This window comes from Pogona vitticeps, chromosome 6 (genome assembly GCF_051106095.1).
Source record: "Pogona vitticeps strain Pit_001003342236 chromosome 6, PviZW2.1, whole genome shotgun sequence".
In the NCBI taxonomy this organism is placed as follows: Eukaryota; Metazoa; Chordata; class Lepidosauria; order Squamata; family Agamidae; genus Pogona; species Pogona vitticeps.
The window spans coordinates 66,470,075-66,489,983 of record NC_135788.1 but is presented as its reverse complement, the minus strand read 5'-3'; the positions used below and the strand labels follow the sequence as shown (position 1 = coordinate 66,489,983).

The 19,909-nt window shown below is 43.2% G+C and overlaps 1 protein-coding gene across 1 annotated transcript in view; it reads right to left on the bottom strand.

Moving 5' to 3' along the window:
- Positions 1–19,909, bottom strand: part of AOAH (acyloxyacyl hydrolase) — a 196,849-nt gene that overhangs the window by 176,453 nt on the left and 487 nt on the right. The gene's annotated exons all lie outside the window — the stretch shown is intronic.

The window sequence follows — 19,909 nt, the reverse complement described above, 5'->3', positions numbered from 1 at the left end:
CGTACTCCTTTCCCAATTTTGAACTGTGGATATCCAGGAAGATATCCAAACCCAAATTGGACAGATGTACACCATCGTTCCAAAAAAAAAAAAAAAAAAAAAAACACTTCAGCCTATCCAAGCGGATCCTCTGGTGACCAATCCCTGATGCAAGGCCACTGCAGACTGCTCTGCAGACCTCCCAATTAACACTCCTGCGTGCAGTGTTAACAGAAAAAATTCCTAGCATCTCTCCATGCCAACCGCGGGATGATCATCGACCACACAATATGCATGGCCGGATACGTGGCCTTCAACCATTTCAGGTCACATAAAACGTCCAGGATCAATGCCTTTCCACAATACCTTGCCAGATCATTGCCACCCAGATGTATCACCAAGAAACCTGGTGTAAAAGGGGCAAAGGCCATTGCTCTGCATAGCTGATTCTACAGTATTCCACGCAGCCCTCCCCATTCAATTTGAGCTCTCGCTCCAATGCCCAGGTTGCTCCCCCATGCGGATGCAGCCACATATTGCGCTGCCCAATAAACATAGCTGTAGCCCATAATCACAACATGCCTCCGCCTCGCCGTCACCACGGAACCTGCAAAGATACAACATAACCAGACCCCTCCCTAGACATTAGGAAGTGTTCTGATATATCTACGATAGTTGGAGGAAGACCAACAACCCAAACACTTAATTTCCTCTGTGCTGTATCCTAAGGCTGCCACAGTGGATGCTAAAGGAATGTGTGACAAATCTCAATCCCTGCATGCGAACCCTATCCAGTGCTAAGTCTGTCAATTCCCAGAACTGATATTTTGTTGAAGTTGAATTATCTCCATGCTGAAAAACATAGTCATGCTCTTGTCCCCTAACTGCAAGGTATGCATTAGTGGCTTTTACACGGTAAATGCTTTCTAAATGGCAATGCCCCAGTGGAAGTTGAGCAGCCTTGGATCAGCGAATGTGAATCTGAACCATCCCGTCTACAACCCTAACATCCTCCCACTGCAGAGCTACCCTAATCTTGTCACCCTTTCCAGCCACCAGTACCTCACTAATCCTGAGAGCACCAAAAAATGTCAACAAGGACGCTGACTTAAATAAAACAATTTTATACTCATCTCTACCCAGAAGTTCCCACTGTTTACAAATGCATTCTAACGCAGCCCTGGTGTCCAGAACTCTGCTCCTTTCCTTAGACCACCTTTCTATCATTTTCTTAATGCAGTAATCTGGTGAACAATCTCAGTGGCAATTAATCCTAGCATAGAAAGCAAGCGCTTAAAACCTACTCTGTATAGTTCCAGGTGCCAATCCCATTCTATTCAAATGTACAATGAATTGTTGAAGGCGATCCACTGGTGCAGGCCAAACTTGCTCCAGGTTTACCATCTTTCTAAATTCCTGAAACTCTATACTTACAGCTGAGTACTCGTTCTGTATCCTTGGTGCCAAGGCCAAGTCTATTGCTCTTTCCATATCTTTGCGCCAATTTGCCAAACCTCTGGGGGCAGAATCTCCAGGAACCTGTTGGCTCCTGGATCTAGCTCCCTGAACTACTCGATCTATTGATGCAACAATGCATCAGCTAATCTATTGTCTATACCTAGAGCATGTCAGGCCTGCACTAGAATGTCAAAATGCAAGGCCCTCAATGTGAATGCCCTAACTAGTGTCATGACCCATTCTGAGTGCAATGTAAGGTTGTTTATAATGTAAACCACCACCTGGCTATCGCACCAAAACCACACAACAGACTTTGACCACTCTTCTGCCCATAGCCACAGTACACTTACTATTGGGAAGAATTCTAGGAATGTTAAATCCCTGGTAATACCAGACTGATGCCAATCTTCCAACCATGTGCCTGCGCACCATTTCCCCCTAAAATAAATTCCGAACCCTAAGGAGCCTGAAGCATCCAAATGGACCTGGAAGTCTGCTTTAAGCCCTATTTCACCTCTCCAGAAAGATATTCCACTGAACTCCTCTAAGAACTGACTTCCAGACTTGTAGATCCTCTCTCATACCACATGTAAGCCTAGTCCTGTGCAAAGGGCGATGCAGACCCTTCATTGCTTCACAAAGCCAATGCAAAAAGGCGTGTTCCAGTGCCACAATTCTGTAGGCAAAGTTTAAATGGCCCACAATCTTCTGAAGCTCTCACAGATAAACCTTTTTCCTTTGCACAGTATTGAGCTCAATGCCAAGGAAAGTTAGGGACGTGGTTGGTCCCTCTGTTTTTTTCTCTGCCAAGGGTAAACCTGACCCCACCATTGATCAAAAAGTGTTCAAAATGAGTCTACACCTCCCTGTATTCCTTTTGCCACAAAAGGTAATCATCTTAATAATGGGCCGTAGACTTACAGCCCACCCTGCACCTGAGCTTCCACTCAAGAAATGAACTGAAATGTTCAAATGCAGCACACAAAACAGAGAGTAGCCATGGGCAATGCTCTGTCAATGTAGAAAGATCCCTGAAAATGAAATCCTAACAGATCAAAATCCTGCGGATGAACTGGCAAAATCCGAAAGGCTGATTTAATATCAAATTTGCCAACTCCGCACCCATAAAGCACTTTCTTACTATGCAAACAGCCTCATCAAAGGAGATGTAGCTCATGGTACAAATTTCCTGAGGGATGGCATCATTGACTGACTCTCCGTCTGGATAGGACAAGTGGCGTATTAATCTAAACCATCCTGAACCTTTTTTTAACTATTCCCAAAGGTGAAATCTTTAAGATTTCCAAAGGGGCCTTTGTGAAGGATCCCAGCACTCTCTTTTCCTTTACTTGTTTGGCAATTTTTTTTCCTGTACTACATCCTCCTTTCCACGCACTGATTTCAAGTTTTGCGCAAAAAATGCCTTGTGGTCACTGACCACTGGGATCCTAAAGCTATACTCAAAACCATCTAATAAGTAACTAGTATCCTCCCTGCAGGGGTAATCACGCAGCCAAACTTCCAACACTGTAACCCTAATTGGGCTGGGGCCCCTTTCCAGCTTTACTCCCACCACTTCTGGGGTTTTTACCTCCCCCTCGGCACCTATTCTGCCGTTGAGCTCCAACCCTGAAATGTGATGAATTGGGGTATTGAGCCCCGCATGCTGAACACTCATGCCTGCAACGGCATGGTTTCCTAGTACAAGTGCCCTTGGCATTGTAGTCCTAGCAGAGCGGGGGGAGGGGGGTTGAACAACCTGCCCCGTTCCTACACGGGGATTTTGATTCGGGGCTGTCTTTCTGTTCAGATGTCCACTATCAAACCTATCCCCTAAATTAGGCCTGGCTGGTGTCAAAGGCTATAGCCAAAGACCTGGCAGGGGCTCATCCCAACAAAGATTTGGATGAATTGCACTGCACATACAAAAAAGACTCATCATAATGAAACCATGCCTGTCCAACGAAATCTACATACACCCTGTAGATCAAGTCCAAATATTGAAAGCGGGATTGCATCCGCCACAGTTGGGCCTTCACAACCACCCCAGTGTAAATTAAGAATCCGGGTAGCCAAGTGGACCAAGTCCTATCTGGCTTCTTTCTCCTAGGTCTCTCCTTGTCTTTATCATCTTCCTTGTCTAAATCCTTTTTCTCCACATTTCTATTCAGCAACTGGAATAAATCTACATATTTATCCTTTCCATATTTTCCCTGGGTCGCCAGGGGTAAGATGATCACCCAGGGGCATTAAGTAGTCACCAAAAGGCAATGTTCATAAAAGCATGGTATTGTAACCCATGTCAGGAACAGATAGGTGTTACAGTCAGCCATAGCATTACCTGTCTGTCACAGCTGGGAGGGAAAATCTCAGCCAATGAGAGGGCAGAGGGTGGTGCAGAGGCGGGAGGAGCTGTGATATATAAGGTGTGTGTGAGGTGTGAGTAGATGAGATAGGAGATAGCAGATAGATGAGAGATGAGTGTCTGAGCTGCGAGTTAAAGTGATCTTAGTGTCAGTGAGAAAGAGTCTGTGAGAGCTAGTGCCTGAGAAACAGTAATTGATTATTTCTTTAACAGTGATTTACCATTCCTTTCTTTTTGTATTCAATAAACCACGTTTTTTATTTTCAAAAAGTTATACTGGCTTGCTGTATGATTCTTTAAGGAATGGTTGGTGGCAGTAAAGAAGAGTGAAGGGTTTTAAAGTGACGTGATGACCTCCCTTTGTAAGTCTTGAGGAAGGCCATCACAATAGGTATGGCAAAACCCCTATCCTGGCTGTAACATTCAACGGGGGTGGAAATGCACCCTGGGTATATGGTGCAGCCCATTCACCAAATGGTGTGCTTGAACAAGGCCATGTAGTGTTCAGACCCTGAAACTCTGTGTGTCCTGAGGCATGTAAAAGGAGGAGTTAAATTGGTCACTGCCAGCCCGAGGCCAAGCAGGGATCGGTGAATGAGTGCCCGATGCAGTGGCCGACTCACCTGATGAAGGTGCTGTCATGCTTGTTTCGTCCCTGCCATAAAGCCTTTCAGGGCTGGCATTGTCACCAGCGTCCTGCCTGTCATAAGCCATAGCTGCTGACACGAATGCTGCCGGGATTGATGACCTTCTATCCCTATCTCTGCCATGCAACCAAGGAGTTGCAGTAGCCCCATCTGCATCACATCTGGATGTCCCATGTAGCTTTTGCTCCACTTTAAGAATAGCACATCTGGACATTAGGTCATTGGCTATAGCTTTGAGTTTGGCCCTACAATGGCTCTTGGCCTCCCTAGCTGAACATTGTGGCTGAGTCTCAAGAGCAGAAATTTTCTCCCGGAGCTGCTGCCATACAGGCCAGGATTCCTCATCTGATGAAGACTGAGGTGGAGACACTTGTGGAACTGGCCGTTTGTTTTCCTTTTTTGTTACCCTGATCATTGTGTGATGTCATTATGGGTCTGGTGCTCAAAACCAGTCAAAGAGCACTACACATCTCACCAGCTTCAGTGCCAAGTCAGATAATAATCCCACGCTACTTGACTATAGAAAAGATGGGGACCAGCTTATACTCCCAGTTGTGACCTGTGATACAGCAATGCACTCTTATCCTAGGATTAAGAAGCACTTATTTAAATCAACTTAATAATTTTAATTGTTGTAATTAACTATTTTTTAATTAAACAGACTACACTTTCAATGAGGGTAGTGATGGCGCTGTAGGCTAAACTGCAGAAGCCTTTGTGCTGCAGGGTCAGAAGACCAGCAGTCATAAGATCGAATCCATGCAACAGAGTGAACTCCCATCACTTTGTCCCAGCTCCTCGCCAACCTAGCAGTTCGAAAGCATGCAAATGTGAGTAGATAAATAGGTACCACCTTGGTGGGAAGGTAAACAGCATTCTGGGGCTAAATCGCAGTGGCCACGTGACAATGGAAACTGTCTTCGGACAAACGCTGGCTCTATGGGTTGGAAAACGGGTATGAGCACCGCCCCCTAGAGTTGGACACGACTGACTAAATGTCAAGGGGAACCTTTACCTTACCTTACATTTTCAATGAACTGGATTCCGTAAGAGACCAATTTGATGCAGTGTGTGGCGTATGCTCTGAGCACTGACAGGCTGACCCTACCCTCATCCCTTCAACATCTGCAGCAATGCTGGCAGCACTCATACATTTTTCCCCAAAGCCAGCCTCTGGATATGACACTGAGCACGGGCGCTCAACTTCTTTGGTCAACCATGGTGAGGCCTGTTCTGAGTGGAACCTGTTCTGTTAAACTGCTGTATGGTCTTGGCCACTGTGCTGCAGCTCAGTTTCAGGGTTTTGGCAATCTTCTTATAGCCTATGCCATCTTGATGTAGAGTAACAGTTCATTTTTTCAGGTCCTCAGATAGTTCATTTCCATGAGGTGCCATGTGGAACTTCCAGTGACCAGTCTGAGAGAGTGAGAACGATAACACCCGCTCCCCCTTCACACCTGAGACTTGTGACACTAACAGGTCTCATGACACCAGGGAGAGAAAAGGGCTACTTGGGCCCAATTTGGACATTGTTATTTAGGAGTGTACTCACTTTTGTTTTCAGTGGTTTAGACATTAATAGCTGTGTGTTGCGTTATTTTGAGGGGACAGCACATTTACACTGTTCTACAAGCTGTATACTGACTGCTTTACATTGTAGCAAGTGTCATTTCTTCAGTGTTGTCACATGAAAAGGTATACTAAAATATTTATGAAATGTGAGGGGATGTACTCACTTCTGTGATATACTGTATATGATGAAAGTCTTTGTTGTAACACCTTGGTTGCATGGGAAATTAGTGCAGTGGTCCTATAGTTACTGCACTTCTTGATGTCGCCTTTTTTGGGAACTGGAATATATATTGAACATTTCCAGTCTCTGGACCATTGTTTATTTTTTCATATTTGTTACCATATTCTGGTTAGAATTTTGACAGATTCAGTCTATGTAGCTTGGAAAACCTCTAGGTGTATCCATCTGCTCCTAGTGATTAATTTCCTCCAGATACTTTGGGAGCAGTTTTCACTTCACTTTCTAAAATTGTAGGTTCTTGTTTATAGGATTCATCCTCAAAGACATATGTAATCCTTGTGTCTCTTCTGTATAGTTCTGCAGTATATTGTTTCCACTTTCTCTTTATTTTTCTTACTCTTTCAGCATCCCTAATCTTGGTTTAAATAGATTTATTCAATCTTCTGGAAGTGTTTTCTTATTCTTAGAATCTTAGATATTTTTTCTCTTCTGCTGTTCTCTTCTATTTCTTTGCATGGATTGTTGTAATAGTTCTCTTTGTCTCTAGTTGTTCAGAATTTGCATTTAAGATTTTGACCCTGTAACTACAACCTTTTACTTTTGCTTTTTGCCTGTCCTTAACCATGCTTAGCGTTTTTTTCAGTCCGCCATCTAGCCTTTTCTTTTGACTAACATAATAGTATTTTTGCATTTCTTCGTGATAATGCCTCTCATTTCAATCTGCAGGTTTTTTGGTTCATGGTCAATTGAGTTTAGTAATGTAAATCTGCTCTTTATATGGACTTTAAAATTCATCAGAAGTGTTGTTAAAATTATATTTTGGCACTAATATTCTTTCAGTATTCTTTCTTTATCTTTATTCTGATTTTTGATTATTAACAATTCATGGTCAGTTGCCCAATTTGGCCCTGGACTTATTTGGCAGAAAGAATATAGCTTCTCCATCCACTACTTCAAATTATGTAGTTAATTTGATTTTGTACAGTTATCTGTTTGATTTCCTGAGGCATGTATTTGCAATAAGCAGGTTTCTGTTTGTTCATGTGTTAAATCTAGGTGCCACTGTTTTTAGTACTAAACATTTTTATTTTCTAGAATGCAAAATGTAGGTTAATTCATGATTGAGTTATTTTTCTACTAGTAATCTTACACGTTTGTTCCACAAAGAATAGAAAAGTAGCTAAGAGTCCAGTTAAACATCACATTAGAGATGTAGCCATTTTTATATTTCATAGTTTAGATTAAATAAAGAGGACTCAGTCTAGATTCAGTCTTTAGAGTGGAGCAGAAGGAGTTTAACCTGTTGCCAACCAGTGATCCTGGACCATATATGAGCAGGATGTACTTGCAATTTTTACTGCCCCTAAAAGTTTCATTCATTTAAACGGATTGCTTTGGGCAAAAAAATAAAAATAATTTTAAAAAGTTGCACAAGCCACAAGATCTGGGTCAGAACTTCAGTGGGAGGAGGAAGCTTAACACTTCCTGCCTTCCCATTGGGTCTCAAATTGGATCGAGCTGTTTGTGCTTACTATAAAACAAGAGAAGAGAAGCCCTTCTAGCTGTATTTTTAAAGGTCTACCTAGTTTAATACTCGGAAGCAGAAGAAACCAAGGAAACTGAATTTAAAGAATGGCACAGAGAGGTTATTTCTTTGTGTTTGCAAGTTGCAAACATTTGCTGCAAATGTACAGATACATCATAATAGCACAGATGGCACTTTAAGCTTTCCACTGTGATGAAAAATGCATTATTCATACACCAACATCAGTCTGTTTCTTTAATCCCAGACACTGCAGTTACTTTTGACAACTGGATGAAATAACTGCAGAAGTCTCTCAAGATCAAAGAAATGTGTCACTTTTATCTAAAATCCACCATTTCTTATTTACTGAGTACAGTTTATTTAGGGCTCCTACATGTCAAGGGATACATTTCTAAAAACATTCCATAATCTATTGCTGCTCAATTAATATACAAGACCAGAACCCTGAACTAGCTTTTGGTGCATCCAGGAAACCGGATTGCAACGTCTCCAGCTTAACGGTTTTCACTTGAGAAATTGATCAAATTGACACACAAGAAGCAAAAGAGGAAGGACTGAAGCTGCAGGTCTTTCCTTCCCTTCTTCTTCTTTTTTTAAGTTGCTCAGCTAAAAATGTTATAGTGGGATAGCAAAGAAAGAGTGTTGGAGAATAATGGGACTATTGGAATAAGAAGGCAGATGGGGTCAAGAACCAAGTCCAGTTCTAATTCAGGTGGTAAGTCTGGGAATGGAAGAATGCAAAGTGCAATCAGACTGTTAAGATACAAAGATAAAGGAAGATTTGTGATTTTTCAGTATATCTGCAGAGTTTTTGCAACAGCAACTGACTTTAGTCACACAGGGAAATAAATATTTGCAGTAGAACTGGGTGGCAGTACTTTTCTCTCTACAATTTTCCTCTCCATTTGAAGGTCTCCTACACTGTCTGAGAAAATTCTCCAAGTTTAGCATGTGGTCCTTCTCCCTTCTCCATTCCTACCATGTTACCGTGGGTCAGTCTTACATATAATCAGAAAGTTATTTTCTTTGGCAAAATACTTACCTTAGCACAACCAACTTTTTCCTAAAATAAAAATTCAATGCTTCAGCTCATGTAGGCATCCTTCAATCTTGAGAGACTATGGTAGCATGCTCTGAATAGAGGCCTTGGAATAATATCTAGTGTGGCTGAGAGGACCAATTTGAGAGTGACAATCCCTTCCACACTGAAGACAAATCCAATCTGTCCCCTGTCCAGCTCCCTGATTTTGCTGCTTTTGGGAATGCCTCTTTGCCTCGGCCTGCTGGACAAGGGTCTCTTCAAATTGGGAGATGCTGTGATACACCTCCTGCCTCCAGGCTGAATGCTCAGAAGTCAAAGTTTCCCATCTGTTGAGGTCCATTCCTAAGGCCTTCAGATCCCACTTGCAGATAACCTTGTATCACAGCTGTGATCTGGGGTGCTTTCCCTACACTAATTCTCCATACAGGAGATCTTTTGGTTCATGTTCTCACGACATGCCCGAGCCAACGTTGACATCATTGTTTCAGTAATGTATACATGTTGATGACAGCTGTCTTGTACGCATCGTCTATTTCCTGCAGGTCATCAGAAAAGCCAGGGGTTATTGTCTGAGCATTCCCGGTGCCCAACTTTAGGGCAGAAGTTTTCTTATGATTATTGCATGGTGCAGGGTTATCGATCAGTTGGTTGAATTTGAATTCATCTGCATATTGCCCATATATTTAAATATGCCCTTTAAAAAAGAAAACATTGACAAAGTGAGAGAGAGCTTAGGAGATTACCACACTGGTTAGAAGAAAAGACCACTATCAGCCTGCAATACTAAACACAATGTTCTTAAAGTAATTTTAAGTGAACTTGGTGAGGTTTTTGTTCTGTTCAGTTCTTGAGCAGACCTGCGCTGATTTACAGGACTGGCCATGGTAGCATGAAAATTAAAAGGAGGGTACATATGTTGTAGGAGGAAGGAAGCTTTGTACCTCATATTGGTTTTCTGAAAGATAAATGATAGAATATTTTGTGGTAATGTTTCCATATTCAGGTTTTCATAGTTAGCTGTTCCTGGTTGTTTTAGAGTTAGCGTGCTTAAGAGCAAAGCCTTAATTTAACCCCAAACTTACAAATCTGTTACACTTTTTTGATGTGAAATGTGCCTTCTGAGAGCAATTCAAGCTTTCTCCAAGTTGAAATAAGAACTCTGTGAATTCTTTTAAAGTGAATTAGACAGGTCCAAAGTTCTGGAGGGCGTAAAGACAGTCAGGCAACCACATTCTCATCCACTTAAAATGGCTACATTTCTCCTGCAAGCTCGTTATAAGAGAAAAATGATAGTCAAGAAGACATGGGGAAGAGAAGGGGGAAGAGTATATTGATGGACAGCCCTAGCATGCAAATAGAGATCAACTCTTCCAGGGTTCTCTGCGTCCTTACAGTCACAATTCTTTTGGGTGAGGTGTAAGAGGAAGAACTCAACAGTTTGCATCAGCTGAGCAAAAAAGAAAAACAGAATCATAAACAGTGTCCATCATGACTCCATAACCTCTGAATCTACCTGTCTGAAATTTTGCAAGCTGCTTACCAGGGATCATCCACATAGTATGTGCCATTTTTGTACGAATTGGTCACAACATTATTTCAGAGTTGGGAGCAAATCTCTAGTCAGTAAGAGCAGCTTTTGCTTGACCTCTCTGAAAGGTGGCAAGCTTCATCTCTATAGAAAGTGCTCTTATGCATGGAAACAATTCTTTCAAAAAGTAAAATGTTATAAATAGGTCACTTGTCAAATTGTTATTGATTCCAGATATTATATGTTGGAGATGTGGGAAAGATGTACGTACTTATTTCCCATGGGGTGGGAGTGTGATGTTGTATTTACATTTTGCAAGTTAGTATTTAAAGAAATGGAAAAAAAATCTACCAATAATAGACCTTTCCCCAAAAAGTACATTATTATCTATTTTTGAAGAAGAACAGTATAATTGGGCAAAAAACAGTTAATTATGAAAATTGTAATGGCAGAGAGATAAATGATTGTGAGAAACTGGAAACTGAAGCATTTTTTCAATTGACCGAATGGTATAATGAAGTATAGGATAAAGCAATCAATGATAAATGAGATGGGTTATAAAATTAAAAAAAAGATTGTTAAAAGAGAATAAGTCTGATGAAATATGGAAAGATTGTCTGAACTTTGTATTGGTAGCGCAGCTACCCAAACAAGAGGTAATGTTCTTTTGGGAGGCTTATTGGGTATCGTAATCAAACTTTTGGAAGAAATGTATCTATCTCTACTGGTCCCGCAGGTGGGTGCACTAATTTTAGATAATGTTTGTGGTTTTTTAGTTGTATCAACAAATGTGTATTCTTCTTTTTATTGTCTTTCCTTATGTTGCCTTTATTTTTAAAAAAGAAAGAAAAATTTAAATGTTTTATCCAACTGTTTGTTCTAACACCCAATAAGCAAACATAATGTTTTTGGAAGCATTGTTCTTGTTAAGACTTGCATTATGCCCAAAGCAATCCACGTCAAGTTGCCCTGCTTCCTGAAGTGCTGAGGTACGGTCCAAAGGGCATCTCATTTTTGGCAGACATCTCTAGTAACTACTGGACTTAGGAATAGAGGAGAAAGTGAAGGTGCGTTACTTCTAGGGGGTGGCAGCAATCTCAGATGCTGCCTAAAACTTACACTAACATGTCAGAAGCATATTAACCTTGAAAATAATGTGTGACTTTGATCCTCATCTTATCAGTCAGTATTGCTGCAGGTAGATTGATCAATAAAAGCCTGAGTAGTCTATTAAAGCAAACTCGCTACTCCAGTTAAAATATAAGATTCTGGCCATAGTGCATATTTTAATGTTCACTTCAGACGTTTGCATGTCCAAAAAATATTGCCAAATAAAACAGTTCCTTTTATTATGAGCAATTTTATCCTCATAACTATTTCTCCCTCCTGACAAAATATGACTTACACAAAACAACTGAATTATTGGTTAAATACATTCCTCCCATTTATGAATCTGGAGATTGTTGTTGTTTTTAATCTGCTTACAGCTCCAGTATAATGTATTTCTGATATGCTGAATAACATTGAAAAAAACATACAGTAAATTCTCTCCTTTGGTGTTTTTAGCAAAGTGGACCAAGACATGCAGAATGATTGTCCACTCTAGTGGGGTAGGTGGTAGAGAGGGTCGCTCAAGACTTACTGAATGCACCTTCGAGGATAACTTCACTTCCATCTGTCGCAAGGCATCTCCTGGAGTGGGCTGGCTCTGCCCTTTTCCAGGTCATCTTGCTGCTGGTACTATTCAGACTGGCCATCCCGTTCCAAGATCCTAATTTTACATCTGTTCTTTTTATCATCTTCTACAGCATTTTTTTTAAATTTGCAGGTTAGTATTCTTAGAGTGCAATGCCATGTCTTCCCATGCCTGTGGTCTCCACCATCAGCCAAACATCAAGACAGGCCAGTGAGGACCCTGTACATTCCCAGCAGTCTCTCTCTCTCTCTCTCTCTCTCTCTCTCTCTCTTTTCTTCCACCACTCCCACTGGCAGCTAGACCCATCCCAGTCTCATCCTGACTGCCTGGAGATATAGATAATTCACGCCCCCGAGACCTGGAATCCCCTAGTTCGGAAGCTGCATCAGATGCCTTTTGGATGTGCACAAATACATTCCGAAGGGCCCCCTTCCCCCTCCGTGGCAGCCCCTCCCTCCCACTCCCACCTGCTAAACTGCCTCCAGCTCTGGCTGTGACAGGGGAGGGCAGGGAGGCCTCCCCCTCTACATCCCTGTTCCCCATCCTCAGACACATAGAAGACTGCTATGGCTCCTTCTGAACAGGGAGATAGAGGCGGCTCAGCACCATCTGATGCCCAATGCTTCCCCGACAATGGGGCTCCAGGCTCTGGGGACCATGGGAAACACAAGAGCCACAGCAGTTCCTTTGGGTATTGTTACAAAGGTTGGTTGGCTGGCTCTCTGATTTTGGCTGTGGAGTCAAGAGGATAGCACTTTGATTCCCCTCTGTGCCTTCAGGGAGAAGAGCCAGCCTGTGTAGCCTAGGGCAAGCTAATCACATGCCAAGCAGATCTTGATGACATTGCTTTCTTGGACTGCAGCCCCCACCATTCTCCTAGTCAGCCTAGCCATACATCAGAATCCTCTGATGTCAGACTGAGGTCACAATCTAGAGAGGTCCTATTTCTCTGCAAACCGAGAGACAGTTAACAGTTAGGCTGAGCCTTCCCCTGGTCAAGATGGATCTTCCTAGTGGGACAAGAGAAGGGTTGGAGGTGGTCTGTATTAGCCCTTGAGAGATCCCCTGGCATAGTGGATAGAGTCAGGCATGGATTCAGGAAGCCACTTTGCAGGGGAAGAGGTTGAAGTCCCTCCTAGGCCACAGAAACCGTTTGGGGAGAGGCAAAGACAAACCTGTCCTGTCCTGGAACATTTGTACCACGAAATCCTTACTAGGATTTCAAGAAGGTAGGAATTACTTCAGGGCCCAGGACAGGGATAGGATCCCTTTCTGGATTGGGAAAAGTTTCAAAAGAACTTGTTGTGGTGTCCACCCTCGTGCCCCTTTTGCTTGACCTTCAAGCCTCTGAGCATACGAAGGCAAACACTCTCTTCTTTTACGCTGGCTGCCACCAGGTGATCTCTAAATCACCATTACTTCAGAAAGATTCAGGTCCACACTTCAAGTTCTTTTAAATAAAACTTTGGTTTATTGATTACAGAGATTCATAAACATCTTCAGTAGCTAATCACCTTAAATTTTCCAAACTACCCACTTTATTACTCTGTCTGGCTTTTCTCTCCTGCCAGACTCTCTTAATCTGCTGACTCCGCCTCTTATAGCATCTGTCTCGGCTCCGCCTCACAGCAATATGAATATTCACAAACCATTACATAATACAACAAGAACCATAGATCTAATAAATGGAGAACGCTACACTTGTTGAGGTTTTCATATTGCTTTTCTGCCTCTCTTGCCAAGAGCTTGCAAAAAGTCCCTTTTTGGGCCACAGCTTCAAAATTCCTAAGCCAGGATAAATGTCGCACATCACAAGAGGGCAAGACCCTCTTGAAAAAGCAGGAGTCAGTCCTTGAGCTGACTTTTGGTCTGTGGTTTCCTTCTGCCTTTCGCTGTAGAGCTCATGTCTGTCTTCTTTTTTTTCTCCTTTCACATGTCTGGGGCCGCTTTGTGAATAGACTGAGTAAGGCAACCGGTTTGAAGTCTCCAGCAAGGACTACACCATATGTTATGTTTAATGCTGGCTCCTAGAGAGGTGTGTGAGGGTAGGATTTTCCACCTCAGGGGTCCAAATAATTTGGACTGTCCTCCATATCAAACACCTTGATTTAACACAAGTGGGAAAGTGGAAGACTTGAGAGACTCCTTCCACGTATAAACATTGACAAATATTATTGCCTCATATAGGATGAAGAAGTAAAACTCCCATCTGGTGGACAAACAGGATATCAGGAAAAAGATTTGCCTTCTGTGCTAGGGTTAGGCTGAAGACAAGAGCCCCCTGCCCTGTAAGAAAAGGGAGGACTCCAGACTCTTCTCGTGCTCTTCCGACCCTGCAAGATGAGGAAGCACCCTTCCCAAATTGGATGGGGATTTTTCCAGGCCCCATGGCTGTTCCACTCAAAACCGATCACCCTGTTTTCTATTCCTGAAAGGAAAGCTTCTGCTTCTCTGAATGGCTGCACGTCTTCTCCTGCACCTGAATCTCCACTGGGTTTACAACTACTGTACAGGATTCAGTCTCCCTCTGCTACTATGTGTTGTTTTCGGAGGCTCTAAAACAGAGGAAAAGGTTTCACCTAACAATTCCTGTTTCAGGGCAACTACCCCAAAAGATCTAAGGGCCGGCGCCTTCTTTTTGCACTAAATCTAAATACACAACCTAGAAACCCCATTTCCAAGCTTTCACATCCTCCTGGAGTGGAGCATCGTCTTCTTTGTTGTCCTCCTCTTCTTGTCTTTCCCCAGTTACTTAGTGCTTCCACATCTGTTTCCAGGAAATCAGCAGCTCCGTAGATGTTTAATAGTCTAAGGGACCAGACAGAGTTGTTCTAGGCACTCAGGATTTAGGATCCCTTCTCATCATTCAGATCTAGTTCCAGGATAAAGTGACGGATCCATATTCCTATGCCTGCGTACTTGCCAACACATTGCCTATCGAACTGTCATGATGCTTTCTTATTATTGAGCCCTTGGTTCTTGACTCACTGAATCTGTGCTGGAACTGGTCCTGGTGAGAGAGTTCTTCCCATCTGCTGAAACACCTTCTTTTGAAGCCCATTTGTTGCAGGGATTTATGGGCTGCACAAAGGGCTCTAGATCTTCCCTTTTAATCGTGTTCTTTTCATTCCTCTGATTTCTTCCTTTGCCTTCAGAGTGAGATAGTTTGGACTCTTCCCACTCTTGCCGGCGTCTATCCCTGCCAGTTTGCTTCAGGCTCATTTCAAATGTCAAGGCTGTGTCTTGAATGTAGTCCCACTACAAGCATACAACATCAGGGTTGTGGCCTTTGTCTTCTTGTCCAGCTTGATCTTGATCTGGTGTCCATTCTTTTTTTTTTTATTTCTGTCATCCGTCTCCATGCTCTGGACCTCTCTATTATCTGCTAAAACTCCTGAAAGAGTCAGCTGAATTAGGTGCAATTTGTTTATTTGCAGTAGCTGCAAAGTTGAACCCCCCCCATTCCTTGTGGCCAAGAGAATCTTCTGTTGAAATGCTTTCCTTCTGCTCCTCCCAGTGTGCAGTAAGCAGAAGGGGTAGCTGCCTCCCTCTTTTTCTACTGGGCAGGTGGAGCAGAGTGGCAATCCTTCCTCTCTGGTTCACATGTCGGCCTCTCCACAACCTATCCTTAGAATTCCCCTGCCAGCCAGAAAGGTAGGCAAGGGAACCCCACCCCTCACTGGCCAATCAGGAGCCAGAGGGGCAGCAGGGGATACCAGAGGAAAGCCACATTTGTAACTCTGCTACACTTTCCACTCCTAATGAATGTAGGAGGCATCTCTCTATTCTTCTTTCAATCTTCTTCTTTTCTTTTACCATTTTAAACACACACCCCAACTCACAGCCGAGCACCAAAAGGGAATGAGTCACCTGAGCATGCCTGCCCAGGGGAGGGAGACCCTTTCTTCACTTTTCCTGCTGTGATCCAAGTCTCCCTCCAGCATTAGACATGAGAGGGATTTGGGAGAGTCTCCCTCCTTTCCTATCCTGGGCCACAACACATTGCTTCTGAACAGGGAAATGAGGAGGCTCAGCACCATTGGATGCCCTATGCTTCCCAAGCTCCCCCACCATGGGGCTCCAGATTCTGGGGTTCATGGGAAGCATGGGAGCCATAGCAGTCTTCCATGTGCCTGAGGATGAGGGTCAGGGATGTAGAGGGGGAGGCCTCCCCGCCCTCCCCTGTCACAGCCAGAGCTGGAGGCAGTTTATCAGGTGGGAGTGGGAGGGAGGGGCTGCCACGGAGGGGGAAGGGGGCCCTTCGGAATGTATTTGTGCACATCCAAAAGGCATCTGATGCAGCTTCCGAACTAGGGGATTCCAGGGCTTGGGGGCATGAATTTTCCTGGGGGGCATAAATTATCCATGTCTCCAGGCAGTCAGGATGGGACTGGAGTGGGAGACGGAGGTCCAGCTGCCAGTGGGAGTGCTGGAGGAAAAGAAGGAGACTGCTGGGAATGTATTTCTGCAGAGTGACACGCTTTTTTTGTATTAATTGATAATAATAGCGAAAAAAATTTAATCCTCAAGTTATTTAACTCTCATTTAATTAATATTAGGTATTCTTCCTGGGCTTGGCATTAAAGCATGTAATTAAAGGACAGGGAGTGATATTTTCTTCCCTTATTTTTTCTTCTTCTTGGCTACTGTGAAGGTGTAGACACATCATGTTGGTGTAGATGACAGAGGTGCCAATACTGCCATTTCTCTCTTCCCCTCCCTGACAAATCACACACACGAATTCCGGTGCAGTTGGAAGGCTGCGTTTAAAAATAGATTAGTTACAGTCATATTTCTGAGGCTCTAAAATTAATCAGTTTAGTATTATAATTAGTATTTTTTAAAGTGACTCTTTGGTTTCCACCTTTCTAAAGTAAGAACAATTGTTACCTTTAGTTTCTTTCAAAAATTCTGAGCAATATCTCATGGCTAGCAAGGTTATGCTCAAAATCCTCCAAGGTAGGCTTCAGCAGTATGTGGACCAAGAACTCCCAGAAGCAGAAGGGGCAGAGAAACTAGAGACCAAATTGCTAACATGCGCTGGATTATGGAGAAAGCCAGAGAGTTCCAGAAAAAACATCTACTTCTGCTTCATTGACTATGCAAAAGCCTTCGACTGTGTGGACCACAGCAAACTATGGCAAGTTCTTAAAGAAATGGGGGTGCCTGACCACCTTATCTATCTACTGAGAAATCTATATGTGGGACAGGAAGCAACAGTTAGAACTGAATATGGAACAACTGTTTGGTTCAAAATTGGGAAAGGAGTACAACAAGGCTGTATAATCTCCCCCGGCTTATTTAACTTATATGCAGAATGCATCATGTGAAAGGCAGGACTGGAGGAATCCCAAAATGGAATTAAGATTGCCAGAAGAAATATCAACAACCTTCGATATGCAGATGATACCGCTCTGGCGGCAGAAAGTGAGGAGGAATTAAAGAACCTCTTAATGAGGGTGAAAGACGAGAGTGCTGGCAAATAGAGGGGAAAGATATGGAGGCAGTGACAGCTTTTACCTTCTTGGGCTCCATGATCACTGCAGATGGTGACAGCAGCCACGAAATTAAAAGACGCCTGCTTCTTGGGAGGAAAGTGATGACAAATCTCGACAGCATCTTAAAAAGCAGAGACATCACCTTGCTGACAAAGGTCCACATAGTCAAAGCTATGGTTATAAGTCTTTGCTCGATTTGCATAGAGCATGGAGCAAGGGGCTACTTCCAATGGTGGGAGGGGTCATTGCACCTCACTAGGTAGCTACCGCCTGCCTTAAGCTGGGCAGTCCCTAGCCAGTAAGGTGCTTGTCAGGATTTTGTTCTTTTGGTAAACAGGGAGTGAAATTTTAATATTGTAATGAAGTGCAGAGTCACGAATGTAGAGTAAAAGCCAATGTAATGACTAACAGCATACAGGTGAAACAAGCTGATGTAATGCTTGATTGTTAAGCAAGACCAGCTGTAAATGGTGAAATGTGATAGGTTGTTCTGGGTATAAATGTAACAGAGACAGAACAGACATTTGCCATTCAGCAGTAAGTCTGGTGGTCATTTTGCTTCTATATTATTATTGCTCTGAATGATGTTATGCCAAATGTATATTGCCTTGTATATATGTATATATGTTTAACCATATCTAATATACTATATTATAATCACTAAGAACTCTCATGTCATTTCTCCCCAAGTCTCTTACTTTTCTATTTAAGTGAGAGGAATGGAAGCAGTCTGATAAGAGGCTCTGTGTAACTAGTGTCCTTAGTTTCAAGGCTTGTCTTTCATAACAGAGTCCTCTTGCCAAGCTCCACATTCAACCTGACTCTAAGAATTTTTCTTGAGGCCAGAGCCTCATTAAGCCTCTGGAGTTTTGGCCCCACGCTAACAGTGCTATCTTGCCATGGTCTGTTAACCTCACAGGGTGTGTGGGGTTTAGGGTGAAAGCCGACAAGCAGATTGATAACCCTGCACCATGCAACAGTCATAAGAAAACTTCTACCCTAAAGTTGGGCACCTGGAATGTTCAGACAATGATCCCTGGCTTTTCTGACTATGGCTTTTCTGACAAGCTGCAGGAAATAAATGACGTGCATAAGACAGCTGTCATCAACATGGAATTGAGTAGACGTAGACTGTAGATGGACATTGTTGCCCTGCAAGAGACGACATTGCCAGACTCGGGATCTGTCAAAGAAAAAACTTCTCACTCTTCTGAAGCATGCCTTTGGAACTGCAGCAGAAGGTTTCTACAGTATCTCCAGACTAGATCAGATGGAAAACTCTTTAACCTCTCTAGATTGAGAGCAAAGGCCAACTGAAGTGCGTGCAGGATTTCCTCTTCGCCGATGATGCAGCCATTGTTGCCCACTCTGCTGAAGACCTCCAACAACTCATGAATCGTTTCAGCAAGGCCTGCCAAGACTTTGGACTAACAATCAGCCTGAAGAAAACACAAGTCATGGGCCAGGGCGTGGGCTCACCTCCCTCTATTAACATCTCCACATAAGAATTGGAAGTTGTTCATGACTTTGTGTACCTTGGCTCAAAGAAATCTGACACCTTCTCCCTAGATGTCGAGCTGGATAAATGCATTGGCAAAGCAGCTACCACGTTCTCTAGACTCACAAAGAGAGTATGGCTTAATAAGAAGCTGATGGCATATACCAAGATCCAGGTCTATTGAGCCTGAGTCCTGAGTAAACTCCTGTACTGCAGTGAGTCCTGGACCCTTTGTGCATGGCAGGAGAAGAAGCTGAACATGTTCAATACGCGTTGTCTCCAATGCATTTTTGGCATCACCTGGCAGGACAGAGTTCCAAACAGAGTAGTCCTAGAACGAGCTGGAATTTTTAGCATGTATACATTACTAAAACAGCCACGTCTACATTGGCTAGGGCATGTTGTGAGAATGGCTAATGGTCGGATTCCAAAAGATCTCCTGTATGGAGAATTAGTGCAGGGGAACCCCCCCGAGGGAGACCACCGCTGTGATACAAGGATATCTGCAAGCGGGATCTGAAGGCCTTAGGAGTGGACCTCAACAGATGGGAAACCTTGACATCTGAGCGTTCAGCCTGGAGGCAGGTGGTGCCTCATGGCCTCTCCCAATTTGAAGAGACCCTTGTCCAGCAGGCCTAGGCAAAGAGGCTGTCACGAAAGCAGCAAAGCCAGGGAGCTGGACAGGGGACAGATTGTATTTGTCTTCAGTATCGAAGGGATTATCACTCTCGAATTGGCCTTCTCAGCCACACTAGCCGCTGTTCCAAGTCCCCCATATAGAGCACGTTACCATAGTCTCTCGAGACTGAAGGATGCCTAATCTATGCAAAGTAATTGTACAAAGCTTTTTACAGAGTTGCATAAGTAATAAAATAGATACGACTCTCTTGATGAGGGAT